At 43.7% G+C, this 21,153-nt stretch overlaps 6 non-coding genes across 6 annotated transcripts; 4 read left to right on the top strand and 2 right to left on the bottom strand.

Annotated features, from left to right (window-relative positions):
• The first annotated feature begins 13,284 nt into the window (after positions 1-13,284).
• trnap-ugg (transfer RNA proline (anticodon UGG)) lies at positions 13,285-13,374 on the top strand. Its single transcript is given in 2 exon segments — positions 13,285-13,320; positions 13,339-13,374. It is a non-coding gene; the product is annotated as a tRNA-Pro (tRNA).
• A 507-nt stretch (positions 13,375-13,881) lies between these two features.
• trnai-aau (transfer RNA isoleucine (anticodon AAU)) lies at positions 13,882-13,955 on the bottom strand. The gene has a single exon. It is a non-coding gene; the product is annotated as a tRNA-Ile (tRNA).
• A 933-nt stretch (positions 13,956-14,888) lies between these two features.
• On the top strand, positions 14,889-14,962 carry trnai-aau (transfer RNA isoleucine (anticodon AAU)). Its single transcript has one exon. It is a non-coding gene; the product is annotated as a tRNA-Ile (tRNA).
• A 527-nt stretch (positions 14,963-15,489) lies between these two features.
• On the bottom strand, positions 15,490-15,579 carry trnap-agg (transfer RNA proline (anticodon AGG)). Its single transcript is given in 2 exon segments — positions 15,490-15,525; positions 15,544-15,579. It is a non-coding gene; the product is annotated as a tRNA-Pro (tRNA).
• A 1,878-nt stretch (positions 15,580-17,457) lies between these two features.
• Positions 17,458-17,531, top strand: trnai-aau (transfer RNA isoleucine (anticodon AAU)). The gene has a single exon. It is a non-coding gene; the product is annotated as a tRNA-Ile (tRNA).
• Positions 17,532-20,024: 2,493 nt separating this feature from the next.
• trnai-aau (transfer RNA isoleucine (anticodon AAU)) lies at positions 20,025-20,098 on the top strand. The gene has a single exon. It is a non-coding gene; the product is annotated as a tRNA-Ile (tRNA).
• Positions 20,099-21,153: the final 1,055 nt, after the last annotated feature.

Genomic DNA, 21,153 nt, shown 5'->3' with positions numbered 1-21,153 from the left:
TTTAAAGCACAGGATCCCGTATGCTTTTTTAACCGCTTTCTCAACCTCTCCTGCCACCTTCAAAGATTTGTGTTCACAAAACCCCAGGTTTTTCTGTTCCCGCGCCACCTTTAAAATGGTGTCCTCTAGTGAACATTGCCTCTCCTGTTTCTTCCTGACAAAATGTATCACTTTGCACTTCTTTGAATTAAATTTCATCTGCCGCGTGTCCACCCATGCAACCTTCCTTTCTGTGTCCCCCTAAAGTCTATCACTGTCCTCCTCACTGTTAACTACCCTTCCAAGTTTAGTGTCATCTTCAAATTTTGAGATTATGCCATGTACACCCAAGTCCAAGTCATTAATATATATCAAGAAAGGCAGTGGTCCTGGTACCGACCCCTGGGAAACACCAGTGTACCTTCCTCCAGTCCAAAACCAATCGTTCACCACTACTCTCTGTTTCCTGTCACTTAGTCAATTTTGTATCAATGTTGCCCCTGTTCCCTTTATTCCATGAGCTTTAATTTTTCTGACAAGCCTATTACATGGCACTTTATCAAACGTCTTTCGAAAGTCTATATAAACCACATCAACCGCATTGCTGTTTCAGTGGTAGAATTCTCGTCTGCCACGCGAGGGGCTCGGTTTCGATTCCCGGCCAATTCAGGAGCATTTTCAATCTGCACTCATGAGATCGCCTGAGTTAGGTTAAATTAACCTTCAGTTTCAATCTGGTCACCGCTGTGAGACATTTCTTTCTCCATGTCTGTTGCATCGACAAAGCCTCTGCCTTCTGTCCTGTGGACCTCAAACATGCTCTAGAATTAAATCAATCCCGCCTTCTGCAACGCTGACAAGATGTGAGAAACACATCAGTGAATTTCCACAAAAATTGATAACACAGCAGGGCTCGTCTGGGATTTGAACACAGGACCTCTCGCATATCAATCAGTAAAAGGCGGAAAGGGATAACCACAATCCGAAACCAACGAGCCGTCAGTAACACTACCAGACAACCAGTGTAAAATTTCCCTGCTACCCACAACCGATCGCCCATCATTTCAGGCCTCTTCTATCCATCCAATCATAGAATTATAGAATGGTTCCAGCAGAGAAGGAGGCCATTTGGCCCATCGATCCTGTGCTGGGTCTTTGCAGGAGCAATCCAGTTAGTCCTTTTTCCCCGTGGCCCTGCATGTTTTTCCGACAAGTATTTAACCAATTCCTTTTTGAAAGTCACGATTGAATTTGCTTCAACCACCGTTTCAGGCAGCACATTCCAGATCATAATTACTCGTTGCGTTAAAAGACAAAATTACTCATTTCGCCGTTGATTCTTTTGCCAATCACTTTACATCTGTGTCCTCTGGTTCTCGACCCTTCCGCCAATGGGAACAGTCTCTCTTTATTTACGTTACTTAAACACTTCATGATTTTGAACATTTCTATCAAATCTCCTCTTAACCTTCTCTGTTCTAAGAAGAACAACCCCAGCTTCTCGGGTCTACGTAACTGAAGTCCCTCATCCCTTGAACCATTCTAGTAAATATTTTCTGCATTGGCCCGAAGGCCTTCACATCCTTCCTAAAATGCGGTGTCCAGAATTGGACACAATACTCCAGCTGTGGCCGAACCAGTGTTTTGTATTGGTTCAACATAACTTTCTTTATTTTGTACTCCATGCCTCCATTTATAAAGCACAGGATCCCGTTCCTTTTTTAATCACTTTCTCAACCTGTCCTGCCACCTTCAATGATTTGTGCACATATACCCCTAGGTTTCTCTGTTCCTGCATTCCTGTAGAATTGTACCATTTAGTTTATTTTGCCTCTCCTCACAAACCATCAGAGGGACTTTGGGCCCGCCTCTCCCTTCACAACACATCAGTACCGATAAAACAACCGAGAATTTTACACACATAATGTGTTCTGCAACTTTTCATAAACATTTCAGTGTAATTTACTCCGTGTCCAACAATGTGAGGCCTCCGCCGGAGTGCCAGCTTTCTATCTTTATAAACACTTCGATGTGTTTCGTTCCGTGTCCAACACTATGAGGTCTCCCCTGGTGTACAGACATTTTGTGTTTATAAATGTGAAAATTGTTGAACGAGGGTTTGTGTGTAGGTGGTTCGAGGGTGAACTCTGATTCCCGCTCCCTGATGGATTGAATGGAGGAAAGAATGAATGAGAGAGAGGCACGATGTGGGAGACGGGATGATGGACGAATATGTCCAAGAACCTGGTTAAAAGTGGCCAAACACAAGATAATATTCAGATATCATCAGCAGAACATTAACATAACCTGAGCTCCGAGATCTGGTCGGGCCCATTCCCCGAAGTAAGGAATGAGCGGGAGAGGCAATTCCACCCGGTTTATATTTTCTTCCAGGCGACGCCAAATTGTCCCACTTGCGATGGAGCCGGAATAGTTCAGTTGAGAGTGGGAAAATGGAAAGGTTCCTGGTGCATTTCCGAATTTCAGCAATATTTGGTTGTTTTGCTCTCGTTCTTTGTGCCGAATCTCGCAATTATTTACACTGAAATTTTAACCGGCACTGGAGGCTTGGGGAAGGAGTGGAGAGGCATCAAGGATGAGAAATATTGATAGCATCTTTATTTCGCTTTATTTCTCCATTTCCTTCTGCATTTTTCTTTGCTTTTTGCCTCTCTCGGTGCCGGGCGAGCATTTGATTTGAAGCATTTGATTCCTAAACTGGTGCCTTTTCCACATCTCGGGGCGGTCAGACACGCTCTGTCTGTTTGTTACTGCTTGTGACCATGAACGGGAACAGGCCCCGAGTTAAACTTTTATCAGCAAAGCGACAGAGAGGTAACGCAGGGGGAAAAATACTCGTTGCCTCACATTGATAGATACTCAGTGACACTGGTTGTAATGTGTCTCAGTAAACATACCCGGATACTGAGTGACACAGATTGTAATGTGCGTCAGTAAACATACCCGGATACTGAGTGACACAGATTGTAATGTGCGTCAGTAAACATTCCCGGACACTGAGTGACACAGATTGTAATGTGCGTCAGTGTACATACCCGGATTCTGAGTGACACAGATTGTAATGTGCGTCATTATACATACCCGGATACTGAGTGACACAGATTGTAATGTTTGTCAGTAAACATACCCGGATACTGAGTGACACAGATTGTAATGTTTGTCAGTAAACATACCAGGAAAAATGATTCCGGAAATGGAAAGAAATAGAGAAATAGGAAAAGAGAGAAAAGGGACAGATAGAAAGAGATGGAGACACAGAAAGGTGAGTGGGAAAAGAAGGAAAAAATAAAAATAAGGAGAAAGATGTGTGCCTCCGCTCCAAGGGCAAATACATGTCAAACATATCAATGGATGTTATTCAAAAACATTTACCTTATGACATTTTGTGTGGATTTGCTTGTTTCTGAATTCCACCAAACTTTTAAAAGTTACTCAAACACTGTAATAGAATCCCATCGCCCGCACGGGGATCGAACCCCCGACCTTGGCGTTATTAGCACCACGCTTTAAACAACTGAGCTAACAGGCCAGACATGCCGTTCGACCTCATGGGTTTAGCCACGTGCTGGGCAGTTTGTGCTTTATTACTTACGCTGGATGACAGGGTTTTTGCACAAATATTGAATAAACCATACCCTTAAACATTGTTACTTGTTTCTGTATCAAACTGATGAGGATGTATAGCAAAATGAACAGATAAAGAGCACTTTAATGCAACAAATTTAATTCTGATAAATATTATTTTGCTAATAATCAACAGCCCATCCGAAAAACACTGCCCCGCGATACCCGGTGGGCAGGATGAGCTACTGTGAAATTGATATCACCCCAATGTGAATCGATCACGCTGCGTTTTGACGTGGTGTCAGATGTCTGTCTGTCTATCTGTCTCTCTGTATATCCGTCTGATTGCGTCTCTGCCTTAATCTCAGGCTTTTTGTTTGCTGGCTGCAGGCCTCCCTCCCCGACTAACTGAACAACGACCGGGCCGCGTGTCGGAATCAATGACTTTGACTGACTGTCTGCCCATTTATGGACCTGAATGGACACATTTCTGTTTTCCTGCCTTCGCTCTGTGTCACAGACCTGTCTCTGTCCCTAAGGATGACAACACACCCATAAGCTTCACGACTGAACGCAGGTTTGGTCAGTCTGTCCTCGCAGCTCCTTCGGGAGCTGATGATTTTGAAATGGAATCTTTTTCCTGGGTGACTTGTGAAGCTTTGGTTAGTGAAATGTTTGCGAAAGAGAACGGAGGAAAAGGATTGAGAGTCTTTCATGAGGGAAAGAAGTGATGAAGTTTAACGGAGAAGCAACCCGATGCAGAGAGAGACAAGGGCAGCAGGTACATGGGAACAGCACCACCTGCACGTTCCCCTCCAAGTCACACACCATCATGACTTGGAAATATATCCCCGTTCCTTCTTCGTGGCCTGGTCAAAATCCTGGAACTCCCTTCCTAACAGCACTGTGGGAGAACCTTCACCACACGGACTGCAGCGGTTCAAGAAGGCGGCTCACCACCACCTTCTCAAGAGCAATTCGGGATGGGAAATAAACGCTGGCCTTGCCAGCGACGCCCACATCCCATGAACGAATACAAAAAAGGACTCAGTGATTTACGTTCCAGCTGAACACATCCTATGAGGGATTTTTGATTAGTTCGGGTTTCCGTAGTATGGAGGTCATTCCGTTTGTTCAAAAGACACAAAGTCTCCGGTTCAATGCCGGGTTCAAGCGTTATTTGGGAACTTGCTCCAGACGAACCTCCCGCCATAAACTTGTTCTCGAAAAAGGAGTGGTCACTGGTCGCTCATGTTAAATTTCAGAACGGTTGCATCAAATTCCTTGTGCCCTTAACATTTTTAACCAGACTGTTAAAATACTGTCTGGAAAACGAAAATCGGTGAAAGTTCATCACATACAAAACGCAAAAACGTATTTAAAGTTTCACTATCCATGTTATATTTCCGTGAGTCTGCACCAGAAAGTTATCGGTTGACCAAAGGCGATTACAACAATTCTTGTTCTTTCACAGACTTTTATTAGTTTAATTAATTAATTTGATAGCGTACATTACTCACTGTAACCTCAAGCTTTAGCTCGGTGAAAAAGCACTTTTATTTAACGTGAGAAACTTTATCTCTCTGGCGTAATTATTCAGCGCATTAACCGAAAAGTTGGTGGTTGGAGACCACTCAAAGAGGGTACCATGTCCGGGATTTCAAACCGTGTTTTCACTGCAAGTAAATGCACCATAAAGGAAATTGATGAAGAGAGGCGAATATTGTTGACTTGAAATAGTTAGTGTACAACTTGAGATTACCGCACATCGGAACAGAAAGTGAGATTAAGGACCAAAAAGGAGATGTATGCACGGAGACAGAGGGCAAGGCTGAGATACTAAATGAGTACTTTGCATCTGTCTTTACCAAGGAAGAAGATGCTGCCAAAGTCAGGAAAACAGGAAAACAGGGGTTGATTGGGATACTGAATTGGATAAAAATTGATAAAGAGCTGGTATTAGAAAGGCTGGCTGTAATTAAAGTGGATATGACACCCGGTCTGGATGCGATGCATCCTTGGTTGCAAAGGGAAGTAAAGGTGGAAACTGCAGAGTTTCTGGCCATAATCTTCCAATCCTACGGGGGTGGTGACTGACGGCTGTTTTAGCATTTCTCAGTCCCACTATTCCCATTAATGACACTTGTTTATGCTAAATTCTGCTTAATGCATTCGTGTCTCGTTTTCCTCACAGTGAAAAGTCAGTAATTTTATCCCAGTATAAAATAAAGAAATTCTTGTATTTATAAAACGCTTTTCACCACCTCATGACGTCTCAAAGCGCTTTACAGCCAAAGAGGTATTTTTGAAGTGTAGTCACTGTTATACTTGTGGTAGAGTGGATAATCTGCGGATGCTAAGATGGATAACAATGTAGCTTTAGAGCAATTAACTCCGCAGAGTCTCACTTGATAATACAAGTCACACAGTCAAAGCGAATGTGGTAAAGAGAGGCTAATATTGTTGATATGAAATAGTTAGTGTACAACTTGAGATTACCGCACATCGGAATAGAAAACGTGATTGGATGGATGGAAGAGTTCTCAAAGGATGGCCGATCGGTAAAAGGAAGCACCGAATTCAGCAGTGGCTGCAGTTGTGTGATTGCGCTGGCTCTTTGGGTTAGGGGTATGATTCTCGATTTGGGGATTTGATGATTAGTTTTGCATTCAAATCCCGGAAGAGCCCTGCGTTGCCATTTTAAGTGCAAGTTCAGTGATTGGTTTTTCACGTCTTGACAGTGTGTGGAAGGCAGGAATGAGCATGTTGGAGCCCGAGAGGACAGAATGTAAAGGTTCTGTCGAAGTAACACACGTGCAGAAAAGAAATGTCGAAAGATGGTGTGCAGGTTGATGCTGACATGAATAGAAATAGAAATATATCCCAATTCACATGAACGCAGAATAAAAATACGCCGACATTAATCGGTAACCGAACTCGAGCCTCCCGAGTAGCAGGCGAGAATTCTACTGCTGAAACAGCAACGTCCGCACAACAGCCGGTTGCATGTATTCAGCTGGAAGCCAAGAACATACAGTCTCATGGATCGCCTGTTTCAACATTCAGCATTTTGATCCACAGCCGTGTCGGATTTGTCGCTCGCAGCTGCGATGACCCAATGATTAAGGCGTTGGACTTGCAATGTGGTTTTTCGACGCAACACACATGGAGAAAGCAAAATGTCTCAAAATGGTGCGCAGATTGAAGCTGAGTGCGAATGTATCACATTTCACGCGATCTCATGAACGCAGAATGCCAATTGTCCTGAATTGGACGAGAGGTTGAACCCAGGCTTCCTTCTTGGCAGACGAGAATTCTATCACTGAAACAGCAATGTCTGCACTGTAAGGGTCTGCAAGTGTATAGTTGGAAACCTGCCTGAAAGCACATCATGTCACAGATCTTTTGTGATAATCCGACGCATTCTGATTTATAGCTGTGCATTTCAATTGCTTGCAGCTGCGATGGCCGAGTGCTGAAGGCGTTGGACTTAAAATCCAAGAGGGTTTTCCCCCGCAGATTCATAATCCTGCTCACAGCGCCGTTTCTTATAGTGTTGTTCAATGCTCAAATAAATATAAACTGCTGTTAACCAGCCGCATTTCTCTCCTTCAAAGAGATATGTCAGCGCCGCAGACGTGTTTAATTCGGAGCCCAATGGTCTCTTACAAGACATCTGAAGGAATCTCTCCCGAGCTCCATGTTAAATTCTGCTCGTTCGCAGAACTTGACATTTGTTTCTATACTTTAATCTGTCTCTTGACTCTCTGTGTTTTCCCCTCATGGACTTCTCAGGCTTTATTAAACGGCCAAGAATGATCGAACCTGCAGAGAACTGTAAAGATAGAAAGACTGAGACGGTAGGAGAAGCAAAGGTGTAACCGAGCTGATGAATTCAGAACTAATGCCTCCATATTTATATCTCTTCGCCCTCACAGTAAAAAAAATCAGCAAATTGATTACAGTACACTTATGGTAGAGTGTATAAGATGCGGATGTTGAGACAGACAACAATCGAACCGTTGCCATGGTGATGAAAACGCCGAATCCTAAACACGAGACCACAAGGAAACGCTGAAAATTCTTTGCTGCGAACAAGCAGAGCAACGCGGCCTTTCCTACTTGCCCCTATTGTGATTCAGATCATTTTCAGGCCAGACAAGCTGCTCGCACAAAATGGCATTTTCTGTTCGAACTACTATCGCGACAGAAGATGATGTTCAGGAAACGACAGCACCAAGTGCAAGTAGGCATGTACATGAAATAGAAAGTGAGATAAATTACAACCACAAGCTGCCGGTGTAAATCATTCAATTTCCCAAAATTCACGCACCGAATCAATGCAGCTGCTGGGAAAGCTGCAAGGCAACCCAGCTCTTTCGGGCATCGTTTGAAGCAACTGGCAGTTTAAAGTGGCATCTCCTGCTGCTTCTGTGGGGAGTGAGAGAGAGACACTGTCGGTATCTGCGTACAGTTTGATTTTGTACAGAACTGCAGAGAGAAACGGCAAATATACCGGGGCTGTGAGATATGGTATCTTATTCATAATGAACCACAAGAATATCCGCAGTCAGAATCTGAAAGGAAGGGAGAGATTAGCGGCCTGAGAATAAACACAGAGCTGAATGAATCACGAAAGAGTGAAAAAGAAATAAATGTTATCAGTTCTACGGTGTCTGGTGCGCAATCTTGGAAGCTCCCCGATGGACTGGTGGTTTACGATTGCGCTGCTCCCACCACCGCTTGGTTCGATTCGCGGTCAGAGAATTAACTCTAACAAGAGTGAAGATCCTATTAAATTAACTGCATGAAGCTAATTAATCGCAGTTTGTAGTTGAATCATTGCGTTAATCAACAGCTGACTTTCTATTTCAGACTGAAGGAGATATTGACGTGTTTGCCGAGAGACAGTCAAAACTTCAATAAGATTGTTGCGCTTTGCATGTGATGAAATTTGATCACTTTACAAACTATCGAAAGCCATAAACTAATACAAAAACGACAGAAGCCTTTAAACCAAATTGAGGTCGAATCGAGAATATTCTGACCCATCAGGAGATGCGCTATTTATTAGCTCAGATTGCGGAGAATTAGCAGCAGCTCACACTCCCACAGCGCTGCGGTATGAACATGTACCGAGTCAGCCTCGGTCATGAGCACGAGACTCCACGAGTCTGGGAACATCAAAAGGCGCTCACTAAACAATTACCAAAGAGAGGTAAATTTTTCTCCGGTCCACGATAGCTTTGCTGGTCGAACAGTGCACTTCAAAAGAATCAATCTTCAGATCGTTGGTTCAATTCTATCTCAAAGGAGCGATCAAGCAGCAATTAGCTCAAGGCCGCTCTCGTAAGTTTACAGCTGAACTTTTTGGCGCTGTGGCACAGGACGCCTCTTTCCCTTTCTCAAATCTTAAGGCTTTCTGTGTCTGCTCGAACACGGCGGTTTTGCTGGAGCATTTGCCTCTCCTCGCCAGCAGGGAGTGCCTTCGAGCTGCAACACTTGAAACCGCACTCACTTTCAGGCAAAAAATCTTCTCCCAGTCAGTCAGACAGACTCTCGCTGTTCCCTCAAGCTCGGGGCGACTGGTCCTTTCTGATGACCTGGTATGTCTTCCACAGGCTCGGGCTCTTCTCAGCATCATTCATGATTACTGCGGTTTCCCGTTCTGCTGTTGTTCACTTGCTGTTGCTCGATACCGAGGATTGAAGCAAAGCAATTAATGTATTCAGAGAGCGGGCCAACGGAAGCCAAGATTTCTCTGCTGGTCGTGGAGCTGCTTGGAGGCGAGTGCGAAGCAGCTGCTGTGAAGGACAATCCGTTCTTATATTTCTTGCTGGTTTACTTAAATACAAACCTACCGTGGACGGATATCGGGTTGATTTTCTGGACGAATCAAATCAACCGCGAAGAAAAATCACCTCCAGCCAAAGGAACAAAAAATAGAAAACAAATATTTGTAAAAGATTAAGTGCCAGAATTCAGAATCCAACCCACGCCTCCAGGGGAGGTGGAGACTTGAAAGAAGCGCCGAAGACCGGCTTGGCCATGCTCGCTCCGAAACTGTAATTTACTGACCCTGATTTGCCCAAAGAGGCGCCAAGAAAGATTCACTTCGTCCGGTTTTTGGTGGATGCTGTTGGAAGGCAAAAATATCCCGCATTGGTCGTAAATCGAACCTGTGTCGTTCAAGTTATCAACGAGAATTCGACCAATGCACCACCAATACCATTTGTGTTGTGATCAGAGAATACATGTGTCCATTTGGAATCCTACATGAAAGAAAATGCAGTCTGACAGAGCTCCGGTGAAAACCCAACGCAGTCTGAACGACAGCCATGCAAGAACTGCCATGTGCCGCTGAGATCACCGAGGAATTGAAGCGTTAAATTCAAAATTAAATGGAGTTTTTCTTCGTAGGTTCGAATTCTGCCCGCTGAGTTATTGTTTAAAGATCCGATCAATGCTCAAATGAATGAACTGGATCTAATTCACTTCATTTATCTCTCTCAGAGCATGAGAGATACTCGAGCGTGGCCGGCGCTTTTAATTCGGTGCCCAATGTACTCTTGCAAAATTCAAATACACGAGGAAGAATATCTCACAATCTGCAACTAAAATTCTGCTACTTTGCAGAACCACCCATTTATACTCTACTTTATTCACATGTATCTCTCTATCTCTCCCTGTCTCTTGTCTCTTTGTGTTGACCCATGATTGACTTCTCAGGTTTCCTGGAACGGTGAAAGCTGATCGAACCCGCAACACCAGCAGGGAAACATAAAGGAAAAAAAGACTGAGACGGTCGGAAAAATAAAGGTGCAATCCAGCTGATAAATTCGGAGCGAATGTCTCCACATTTATGTCCCTTCGCCCTCACAATAGACTGTGACGATGCGGAGACAGATGCCAATGCAGCTTCAGATCAACTAATTCTGAAAAGTATTATTTGGAAAAACAAGTCGTACATTGCAAACGAATTTAGTAAAGAGAGGCTAATATTGGTGACTGGAAATAGGTAGTGTACAACTTGATATTGCTGTATATAGGAATAGAAAACGAGATTGGGTGGACAGAAGCGGTTGCAAAGGATAGCCGATCGGCTGAAGACTATGGTGAAATTTTAGACCGGCTGCAGGGCTTTCTAACAAGCGGCTCGTTGGTCTCGGGGTATGATTCTCGATTTGGGCGTTTTTCCAATGGAATATGCGAAAAATCCCGGACGAGCCCTGTGATCTCACTGCTTTTTAGTGAAAAGTCACCAATTGGATTCTGACATCTTTGCAGTTGTTCGAATTGAATTATATTTGAGCTCCAGAGGACAAAGTGCAGAAGTTTCCAAGGCGCAACACACACGGAGTAAATAAAATGTCTCAAGATGATGTGGAGATTGAAGCTGAATGTGAATTTACCCCAATTTAGGCGGTCTCATTGATATTAGATGACGGGATCTAGAACCACATATCCAAGTTTGCCGATGACACAAAGATAGACAGAATTATAAGCAGTGTGGATGGAAGAATGAGATTACAGAGAGATATTACTAGATTAACTTAATGGGCAAAACTGCGGCAAATGGATTTCAACGTAAACAAGTGTGAGGCCGTCCACTTTGGACCTCAAAAAGATAGATCAGAAAACATATGAACGGATGTTACTCCAAAAAATTGACCTCATGACATTTTGTGTGGATTCGCTTGTTTCTGAAGTCTGCCAAACTTTTAAAAGCTACCAAAATATTTCAATAGGAACCTTATGGCATGCACGGGGCTCGAACCCGCGACCTTGGCGTTATGAGCATCATGCTCTGAGCAACTAAACTAACCGACCATGCATACAGACTAGCTTCATGGGCTAACCCACGAGTTGGGTAGTGTGTCTTTATTTTTACACCGGCTGACAGGGTTTTTGAACGAATATTGAATAAACCACATCCCTGAAACATTGTTACTTGTTTCTGTATACATTGTCGAGGATGCAGATCAAAATTAACAAACAAAGGGCACTTTAATGTAACAAATTAAATTGCGATCAATATTATTTTACGAACAATGAACAGCCCATCCATAAAACACTGCCCCGCTATAAAAACTGTGGGCAGGACACTGAGCGACTGAGAAAGCAATATCACCGCAACGTGATTCGATCACGCTGCGTTTTGACGTTGAGTCAGATGTCTGTCTGTCTATCTGTCTGTCTGTTTATCCGTCTGATTGGGTCTCTGCCTTATTCTCAGGCCAGGCTTTTTGTTTGCTGGCTGCAGGCCTCGCTCCCCGACTGACTGAACAACTACCGGGCCGTGTGTCAGAATCAATGACTGCGACTGACTGTCTGCCCATTTATGGCCACATTTCTGAGTTCCTGCCTTCGCTCTGTGTCGCGGGCCTGTCTCTGTCCCTTAGGATCACAACACAACCACAAGCTTCACGACTGAACGCAGGTTTGTTCAGTCTGTCCTCGCAGGTCCTTCGGAAGCTAATGATTTTGAACTGAATTATTTTTCCTGAGTGACTTGTGAAGTTTTGTTCAGTGATATGTTTGCGAAAGAGAACGGAGGAAATAGTTAGTGTGCAACTCGACATTTCTCTACATCGGAATAGAAAACGTGATTGGATGGATAGAAGAGGTCTGAAAGGATGGCCGATCGGCTGTGGGTGGCACCGAATTCTGCAGTGGCTGCAGTGGTTCATTACCGGTAATGAAAATGAGGTAATATGCTACCACAAGCTGGCGGTGAAAATCATTCAATTTCCCAAACTTGACCCACCGAATCAAATGAAGCTCCTGGGAAAGCTACAAGACAACGCCGGTCTATCGGGCATCGTTTGAAGCAACTGGCAGTTTAAAGTAGCCTCGACAGCCATGCAAGGACTGCCAAGTGCCGCTGCGATCGCCGAGTGGTTGAAGCGTTAAATTCAAGATCAAATGGAGTTTTCCTTCGCAGGTTTGATTTCTGCTCGCTGAATTATTGTTTAAAGATCCGTTCAATGCTCAAATGAATGAACTGGATCTAAATCACTTCATTTATCTCTCACAGAGCAAGAGAGATACTCGAGAGTGGCCGGCGCTTTTAATTGGGTGCCCAATGTACTCTTGCAAAATTCAAATACACAAGAAAGAATCTTGCCCAATCTGCAACTAAAATTCTGCTACTTTGCAGAACCACCCATTTATAAGCGACTCTATTTGCATGAATCTCTCTATCTCTCCTTGTCTCTTGTCTCCATGTTGTCCCCTGATGGACTTCTCAGGCTTCCTGGAACGGGAAAGGCTGATCTAACCTGCAACACCAGCAGGGAAAGGTAAAGGAAAAAAAGACTGAGACGGTCGAAAAAGTAAAGGTGCAACCCAGCTGATAAATTCGTTGCTAATGTCTCCACATTTTTGTCTCTTCGCCATCACAGTGAAAGAAAACAGCAATGTGAGTAAAATATACTTATGGTAGCTTGCACACTGTGACGATGCCGAGACAGATGACAATGCAGCTTCAGATTAACCAATTCTGAAAAGTATGATTTGAAAAAACAAGTCGTACATTGTAAACGAATTTAGTAAAGAGAGGCTAATATTGGTGACTGGAAATAGGTAGTGTACAACTTGATATTGCTGGATATCGGAATGGAAAACGAGATTGGGTGGACAGAAGCGGTTGGAAAGGACAGCCGATCGGCTGAAGACTATGGTGAAATTTTAGACCGGCTGCAGGGCTTTCGAGCAAGCGGCTCGTTGGTCTAGGGGTATGATTCTCGCTTTGGGCGTTTTTCTAATGGAATATGCGAGAGGTCCCGGGTTCAAATCCCGGACGAGCCCTGTTATTTCACTGCTTTTTAGTGAAAAGTCACCAATTGGATTCTGACATCTTTGCAGTTGTTCGAATTGAATTATATTTGAGCTCCAGAGGACAAAGTGCAGAAGTTTCCAAGGCGCAACAAACACGGAGCAAAATAAAATGTCTCAAGATAATGTGGAGATTGAAGCTGAATGTGAATTTACCCCGATTTAGGCGGTCTCATTGATATTAGATGACGGGATCGAGAAACACATATCCAAGTTTGCCGATGACACAAAGATAGACAGAATTATGAGCAGTGTGGATGGAAGAATGAGATTACAGAGAGATATTACTAGATTAAGTGAATGGGCAAAACTGCGGCAAATGGATTTCAACGTAAGCAAGTTTGAGGCCGTCCACTTTGGACCTCAAAAAGATAGATCAGAAAACATATGATTGACCTCATGACATTTTGTGTGAATTCGCTTGTTGCTCAAGTCTGCCAAACTTCTAAAAGTTCCCAAAATATTTCAATAGGAACCTCATGGCCCGTGCGGGGATCGAATCCGCGACCTTGGCATTATTAGCACCACGCTCTAACCATCTGAGCTAACCGACCATGTATACGTCTTAGCCGCGTGTTGGGTAGTTTGTGTTTATTTTCACACAAGCTGACAGGGTATTCCAACGAATATTGGATAAACCACATCCCGAAAACATTGTTACTGCAGAATTCGGTGCCACACACAGCCGATCGGCCATCCTTTCAGACCTCTTCTATCCATCCAATCACGTTTTCTATTCCGATGTAGAGAAATGTCGAGTTGCACACTAACTATTTCCTCCGTTCTCTTTCGCAAAAATATCACTGAACCAAACTTCACAAGTCACTCAGGAAAAATAATTCAGTTCAAAATCATTCGCTTCCGAAGGACCTGCGAGGACAGACTGACCAAACCTGCGTTCAGTCGTGAAGCTTGTGGGTGTGTTGTGATCCGAAGGGACAGAGACAGGCCTGCGACACGGAGCGAAGGCAGGAACTCAGAAATGTGGCCATAAATGGGCAGACAGTCAGTCACAGTCATTGATTCTGACACACGGCCCGGTAGTTGTTCAGTCAGTCGGGGAGCGAGGCCTGCAGCCAGCAAAGAAAAAGCCTGGCCTGAGAATAAGGCAGAGACCCAATCAGACGGATAGACAGACAGACATCTGACTCAACGTCGAAACGCAGCGTGATCGAATCACGTTGCGGTGATATCATTTTCACAGTAGCTCAGGGTCCTGCCCACAGGTTTTATAGCGGGGCAGTGTTTTATGGATGGTCTGTTCATTGTGAGTAAAATATTATTGATCGGAATTTAATTTGTTACATTAAAGTGCTCTTTGTTTGTTAATTTTGATCTACATCCTCGACAGTATATACAGAAACAAGTAACAATGTTTAAGGGATGTGGTTTATTCAATATTCGTTGCAAAACCCTGTCAGCTGGTGTAAAAATAAACACAAACTACCCAACACGCGGGTAAGCCCATAAAGCTAAGCTACATAGATGGCCGGTTAGCTCAGTTGCTTAGAGCGTGGTGCTAATAACGCCAAGGCCGCGGATTCGATCCCCGTACGGGCCATAAGGTTCCTGTTGCAATGCGTTGGTAACTTTTAAAAGTTTGGCAGACTTTGGAAACAAGCGAATCCACACAAAATGTCATGAGGTCAATTTTTTGGAGTAACATCCATTGATATGTTTTCTGATCTATCTTTTTGAGGTCCAAAGTGGACGGCCTCAAACTTGCTTACGTTGAAATCCATTTGCCGCAGTTTTGCCCATTCACTTAATCGAGTAATATCTCTCTGTAATCTCATTCGTCCATCCACACTGCTCATAATTCTGTCTATCTTTGTGTCATCGGCAAACTTGGATATGTGTTTCTCGATCCCGTCATCTAATATCAATGAGACCGCCTAAATTGGGGTAAATTCACATTCAGCTTCAATCTCCACATCATCTTGAGACATTTTTTTTTGCTCCGTGTGTGTTGCGCCTTGGAAACTTCTGCACTTTGTCCTCTGGAGCTCAAATATAATTCAATTCGAACAACTGCAAAGATGTCAGAATCCAATTGGTGACTTTTCACTAAAAAGCAGTGAGATAACAGGGCTCGTCCGGGATTTGAACCCGGGACCTCTCGCATATTCTATTAGAAAAACGCCCTAAGCGAGAATCATACCCCTAGACCAACGAGCCGCTTGCTAGAAAGTCCTGCAGCCGGTCTAAAATTTCACCATAGTCTTCAGCCGATCGGCTATCCTTTCCAACCGCTTCTGTCCACCCAATCTCGTTTTCTATTCCTATATGCAGCAATATCAAGTTGTACACTACCTATTTACAGTCACCAATATTAGCCTCTCTTTACTAAATTCGTTTACAATGTACGACTTGTTTTTTCAAATAATACTTTTCAGAATTAGTTAATCTGAAGCTACATTGGCATCTGTCTCGGCATCGTCAGAGTATACAAGCTACCATAAGTATATTTTACTCACATTGCTGTTTTCTTTCACTGTGAGGGCGAAGAGACAAAAATGTGGAGACATTAGCTACGAATTTATCAGCTGGGTTGCACCTTTACTTTTCCGACCGTCTCAGTCTTTTTTTCCTTTACCTTTCCCTGCTGGTGTTGCAGGTTAGATCAGCCTTTACCGTTCCAGGAAGCCTGAGAAGTCCATCAGGGGACAACATGGAGACAAGAGACAATGAGAGATAGAGAGATTCGTGCAAATAAAGTCGCTTATAAATGGGTGGTTCTGCAAAGTAGCAGAATTTTAGTTGCAGATTGGGCAATATTCTTTCTTGTGTATTTGAATTTTGCAAGAGTACATTGGGCACCCAATTAAAAGCGCCGGCCACGCTCGAGTATCTCTCATGCTCTGAGAGAGACAAATGAAGTGAGTTAGATCCAGTTCATTCATTTGAGCATTGAACGGATCTTTAAACAATAATTCAGCGAGCAGAAATCAAACCTGCGAAGGAAAACTCCATTTGATCTTGAATTTAACGCTTCAACCACTCGGCGATCGCAGCGGCACATGGCAGTACTTACATGCATGGCTGTAGATGCTACTTTACACTGCCAGTTGCTTCAAACGATGCCCGATCGTCCGGCGTTGTCTTGTAGCTTTCCCAGGAGCTTCATTTGATTCGGTGGGTCAAGTTTGGGAAATTGAACGATTTGCACCGGCAGCTTGTGGTAGTATATTACCTCATTTTCATTACCGGTAATGAACCACTGCAGCCACTGCAGAATTCGGTGCCGCCCACAGCCGATCGGCCATCCTTTCAGACCTCTTCTATCCATCCAATCACGTTTTCTATTCCGATGAAGAGAAATGTCGAGTTGCACACTAACTATTTCCTCCGTTCTCTTTCGCAAACATATCACTGAACCAAACTTCACAAGTCACTCAGGAAAAATAATTCAGTTCAAAATCATTCGCTTCCGAAGGACCTGCGAGGACAGACTGACCAAACCTGCGTTCAGTCGTGAAGCTTGTGGGTGTGTTGTGATCCGAAGGGACAGAGACAGGCCTGCGACACGGAGCGAAGGCAGGAACTCAGAAATGTGGCCATAAATGGGCAGACAGTCAGTCACAGTCATTGATTCCGACACACGGCCCGGTAGTTGTTCAGTCAGTCGGGGAGCGAGGCCTGCAGCCAGCAAAGAAAAAGCCTGGACTGAGAATAAGGCAGAGACCCAATCAGACGGATAGACAGACAGACATCTGACTCAACGTCGAAACGCAGCGTGATCGAATCACGTTGCGGTGATATCATTTTCACAGTAGCTCAGGGTCCTGCCCACAGGTTTTATAGCGGGGCAGTGTTTTATGGATGGTCTGTTCATTGTGAGTAAAATATTATTGATCGGAATTTAATTTGTTACATTAAAGTGCTCTTTGTTTGTTAATTTTGATCTACATCCTCGACAGTATATACAGAAACAAGTAACAATGTTTAAGGGATGTGGTTTATTCAATATTCGTTGCAAAACCCTGTCAGCTGGTGTAAAAATAAACTCAAACTACCCAACACGCGGGTAAGCCCATAAAGCTAAACTACATAGATGGCCGGTTAGCTCAGTTGGTTAGAGCGTGGTGCTAATAACGCCAAGGCCGCGGGTTCGATCCCCGTACGGGCCATAAGGTTCCTATTGCAATGCGTTGGTAACTTTTAAAAGTTTGGCAGACTTTGGAAACAAGCGAATCCACACAAAATGTCATGAGGTCAATTTTTTGGAGTAACATCCATTGATATGTTTTCTGATCTATCTTTTTGAGGTCCAAAGTGGACGGCCTCAAACTTGCTTACGTTGAAATCCATTTGCCGCAGTTTTGCCCATTCACTTAATCGAGTAATATCTCTCTGTAATCTCATTCTTCCATCCACACTGCTCATAATTCTGTCTATCTTTGTGTCATCGGCAAACTTGGATATGTGTTTCTCGATCCCGTCATCTAATATCAATGAGACCGCCTAAATTGGGGTAAATTCACATTCAGCTTCAATCTCCACATCATCTTGAGACACTTTATTTACTCCGTGTGTGTTGCGCCTTGGAAACTTCTGCACTTTGTCCTCTGGAGCTCAAATATTATTCAATTCGAACAACTGCAAAGATGTCAGAATCCAATTGGTAACTTTTCACTAAAAAGCAGTGAGATAACAGGGCTCGTCCGGGATTTGAACCCGGGACCTCTCGCATATTCTATTAGAAAAACGCCCTAAGCGAGAATCATACACCTGACCAACGAGCCGCTTGCTAGAAAGTCCTGCAGCCGGTCTAAAATTTCACCATAGTCTTCAGCCGATCGGCTCTCCTTTGCAACCGCTTCTGTCCACCCAATCTCGTTTTCTATTCCTATGTACAGCAATATCAAGTTGTACACGACCTATTTCCAGTCACCAATATTAGCCTCTCTTTACTAAATTCGTTTACAATGTACGACTTGTTTTTTCAAATAATACTTTTCAGAATTAGTTAATCTGAAGCTACATTGGCATCTGTCTCGGCATCGTCAGAGTATACAAGCTACCATAAGTATATTTTACTCACATTGCTGTTTTCTTTCACTGTGAGGGCGAAGAGACAAAAATGTGGAGACATTAGCTACGAATTTCTCAGCTGGGTTGCACCTTTACTTTTCCGACCGTCTCAGTCTTTTATTCCTTTACCTTTCCCTGCTGGTGTTGCAGGTTAGATCAGCCTTTACCGTTCCAGGAATCCTGAGAAGTCCATCAGGGGACAACATGGAGACAAGAGACAAGGAGAGATAGAGAGATTCGTGCAAATAAAGTCGCTTATAAATGGGTGGTTCTGCAAAGTAGCAGAATTTTAGTTGCAGATTGGGCAAGATTCTTTCTTGTGTATTTGAATTTTGCAAGAGTACATTGGACACCCAATTAAAAGCGCCGGCCACGCTAGAGTATCTCTCATGCTCTGAGAGAGACAAATGAAGTGAGTTAGATCCAGTTCATTCATTTGAGCATTGAACGGATCTTTAAACAATAATTCAGCGAGCAGAAATCAAACCTGCGAAGGAAAACTCCATTTGATCTTGAATTTAACGTTTCAACCACTCGGCGATCGCAGCGGCACATGGCAGTACTTGCATGCATGGCTGCAGATGCTACTTTACACTGCCAGTTGCTTCAAACGATGCCCGATAGACCGGCGTTGTCTTGTAGCTTTCCCAGGAGCTTCATTTGATTCGGTGGGTCAAGTTTGGGAAATTGAACGATTTGCACCGGCAGCTTGTGGTAACATATTACCTCATTTTCATTACCGGTAATGAACCACTGCAGCCACTGCAGAATTCGGTGCCACCCACAGCCGATCGGCCATCCTTTCAGACCTCTTCTATCCATCCAATCACGTTTTCTATTCCGATGTAGAGAAATGTCGAGTTGCACACTAACTATTTCCTCCGTTCTCTTTCGCAAACATATCACTGAACCAAACTTCACAAGTCACTCAGGAAAAATAATTCAGTTCAAAATCATTCGCTTCCGAAGGACCTGCGAGGACAGACTGACCAAACCTGCGTTCAGTCGTGAAGCTTGTGGGTGTGTTGTGATCCGAAGGGACAGAGACAGGCCTGCGACACGGAGCGAAGGCAGGAACTCAGAAATGTGGCCATAAATGGGCAGACAGTCAGTCACAGTCATTGATTCTGACACACGGCCCGGTAGTTGTTCAGTCAGTCGGGGAGCGAGGCCTGCAGCCAGCAAAGAAAAAGCCTGGACTGAGAATAAGGCAGAGACCCAATCAGACGGATAGACAGACAGACATCTGACTCAACGTCGAAACGCAGCGTGATCGAATCACGTTGCGGTGATATCATTTTCACAGTAGCTCAGGGTCCTGCCCACAGGTTTTATAGCGGGGCAGTGTTTTATGGATGGTCTGTTCATTGTGAGTAAAATATTATTGATCGGAATTTAATTTGTTACATTAAAGTGCTCTTTGTTTGTTAATTTTGATCTACATCCTCGACAGTATATACAGAAACAAGTAACAATGTTTAAGGGATGTGGTTTATTCAATATTCGTTGCAAAACCCTGTCAGCTGGTGTAAAAATAAACACAAACTACCCAACACGCGGGTAAGCCCATAAAGCTAAACTACATAGATGGCCGGTTAGCTCAGTTGGTTAGAGCGTGGTGCTAATAACGCCAAGGCCGCGGGTTCGATCCCCGTACGGGCCATAAGGTTCCTGTTGCAATGCGTTGGTATCTTTTAAAAGTTTGGCAGACTTTGGAAACAAGCGAATCCACACAAAATGTCATGAGGTCAATTTTTTGGAGTAACATCCATTGATATGTTTTCTGATCTATCTTTTTGAGGTCCAAAGTGGACGGCCTCAAACTTGCTTACGTTGAAATCCATTTGCCGCAGTTTTGCCCATTCACTTAATCGAGTAATATCTCTCTGTAATCTCATTCTTCCATCCACACTGCTCATAATTCTGTCTATCTTTGTGTCATCGGCAAACTTGGATATGTGTTTCTCGATCCCGTCATCTAATATCAATGAGACCGCCTAAATTGGGGTAAATTCACATTCAGCTTCAATCTCCACATCATCTTGAGACATTTTATTTACTCCGTGTGTGTTGCGCCTTGGAAACTTCTGCACTTTGTCCTCTGGAGCTCAAATATAATTCAATTCGAACAACTGCAAAGATGTCAGAATCCAATTGGTGACTTTTCACTCAAAAGCAGTGAGATAACAGGGCTCGTCCGGGATCTCTCGCATATTCTATGAGAAAAACGCCCTAAGCGAGAATCATACCCCTAGACCAACGAGCCGCTTGCTAGAAAGTCCTGCAGCCGGTCTAAAATTTCACCATAGTCTTCAGCCGATCGGCTATCCTTTGCAACCGCTTCTGTCCACCCAATCTCGTTTTCTATTCCTAGATACAGCAATATCAAGTTGTACACTACCTATTTCCAGTCACCAATATTAGCCTCTCTTTACTAAATTCGTTTACAATGTACGACTTGTTTTTTCAAATAATACTTTTCAGAATTAGTTAATCTGAAGCTACATTGGCATCTGTCTCGGCATCGTCAGAGTATACAAGCTACCATAAGTATATTTTACTCACATTGCTGTTTTCTTTCACTGTGAGGGCGAAGAGACAAAAATGTGGAGACATAAGCTACGAATTTATCAGCTGGGTTGCACCTTTACTTTTCCGACCGTCTCAGTCTTTTTTTCCTTTACCTTTCCCTGCTGGTGTTGCAGGTTAGATCAGCCT

This window comes from Heptranchias perlo, chromosome 20, assembly GCF_035084215.1.
Source record: "Heptranchias perlo isolate sHepPer1 chromosome 20, sHepPer1.hap1, whole genome shotgun sequence".
NCBI lineage: Eukaryota > Metazoa > Chordata > Chondrichthyes > Hexanchiformes > Hexanchidae > Heptranchias > Heptranchias perlo.
Note: the sequence above shows the minus strand (reverse complement) of the source record. Positions and strands in the feature narration are given on the sequence as shown.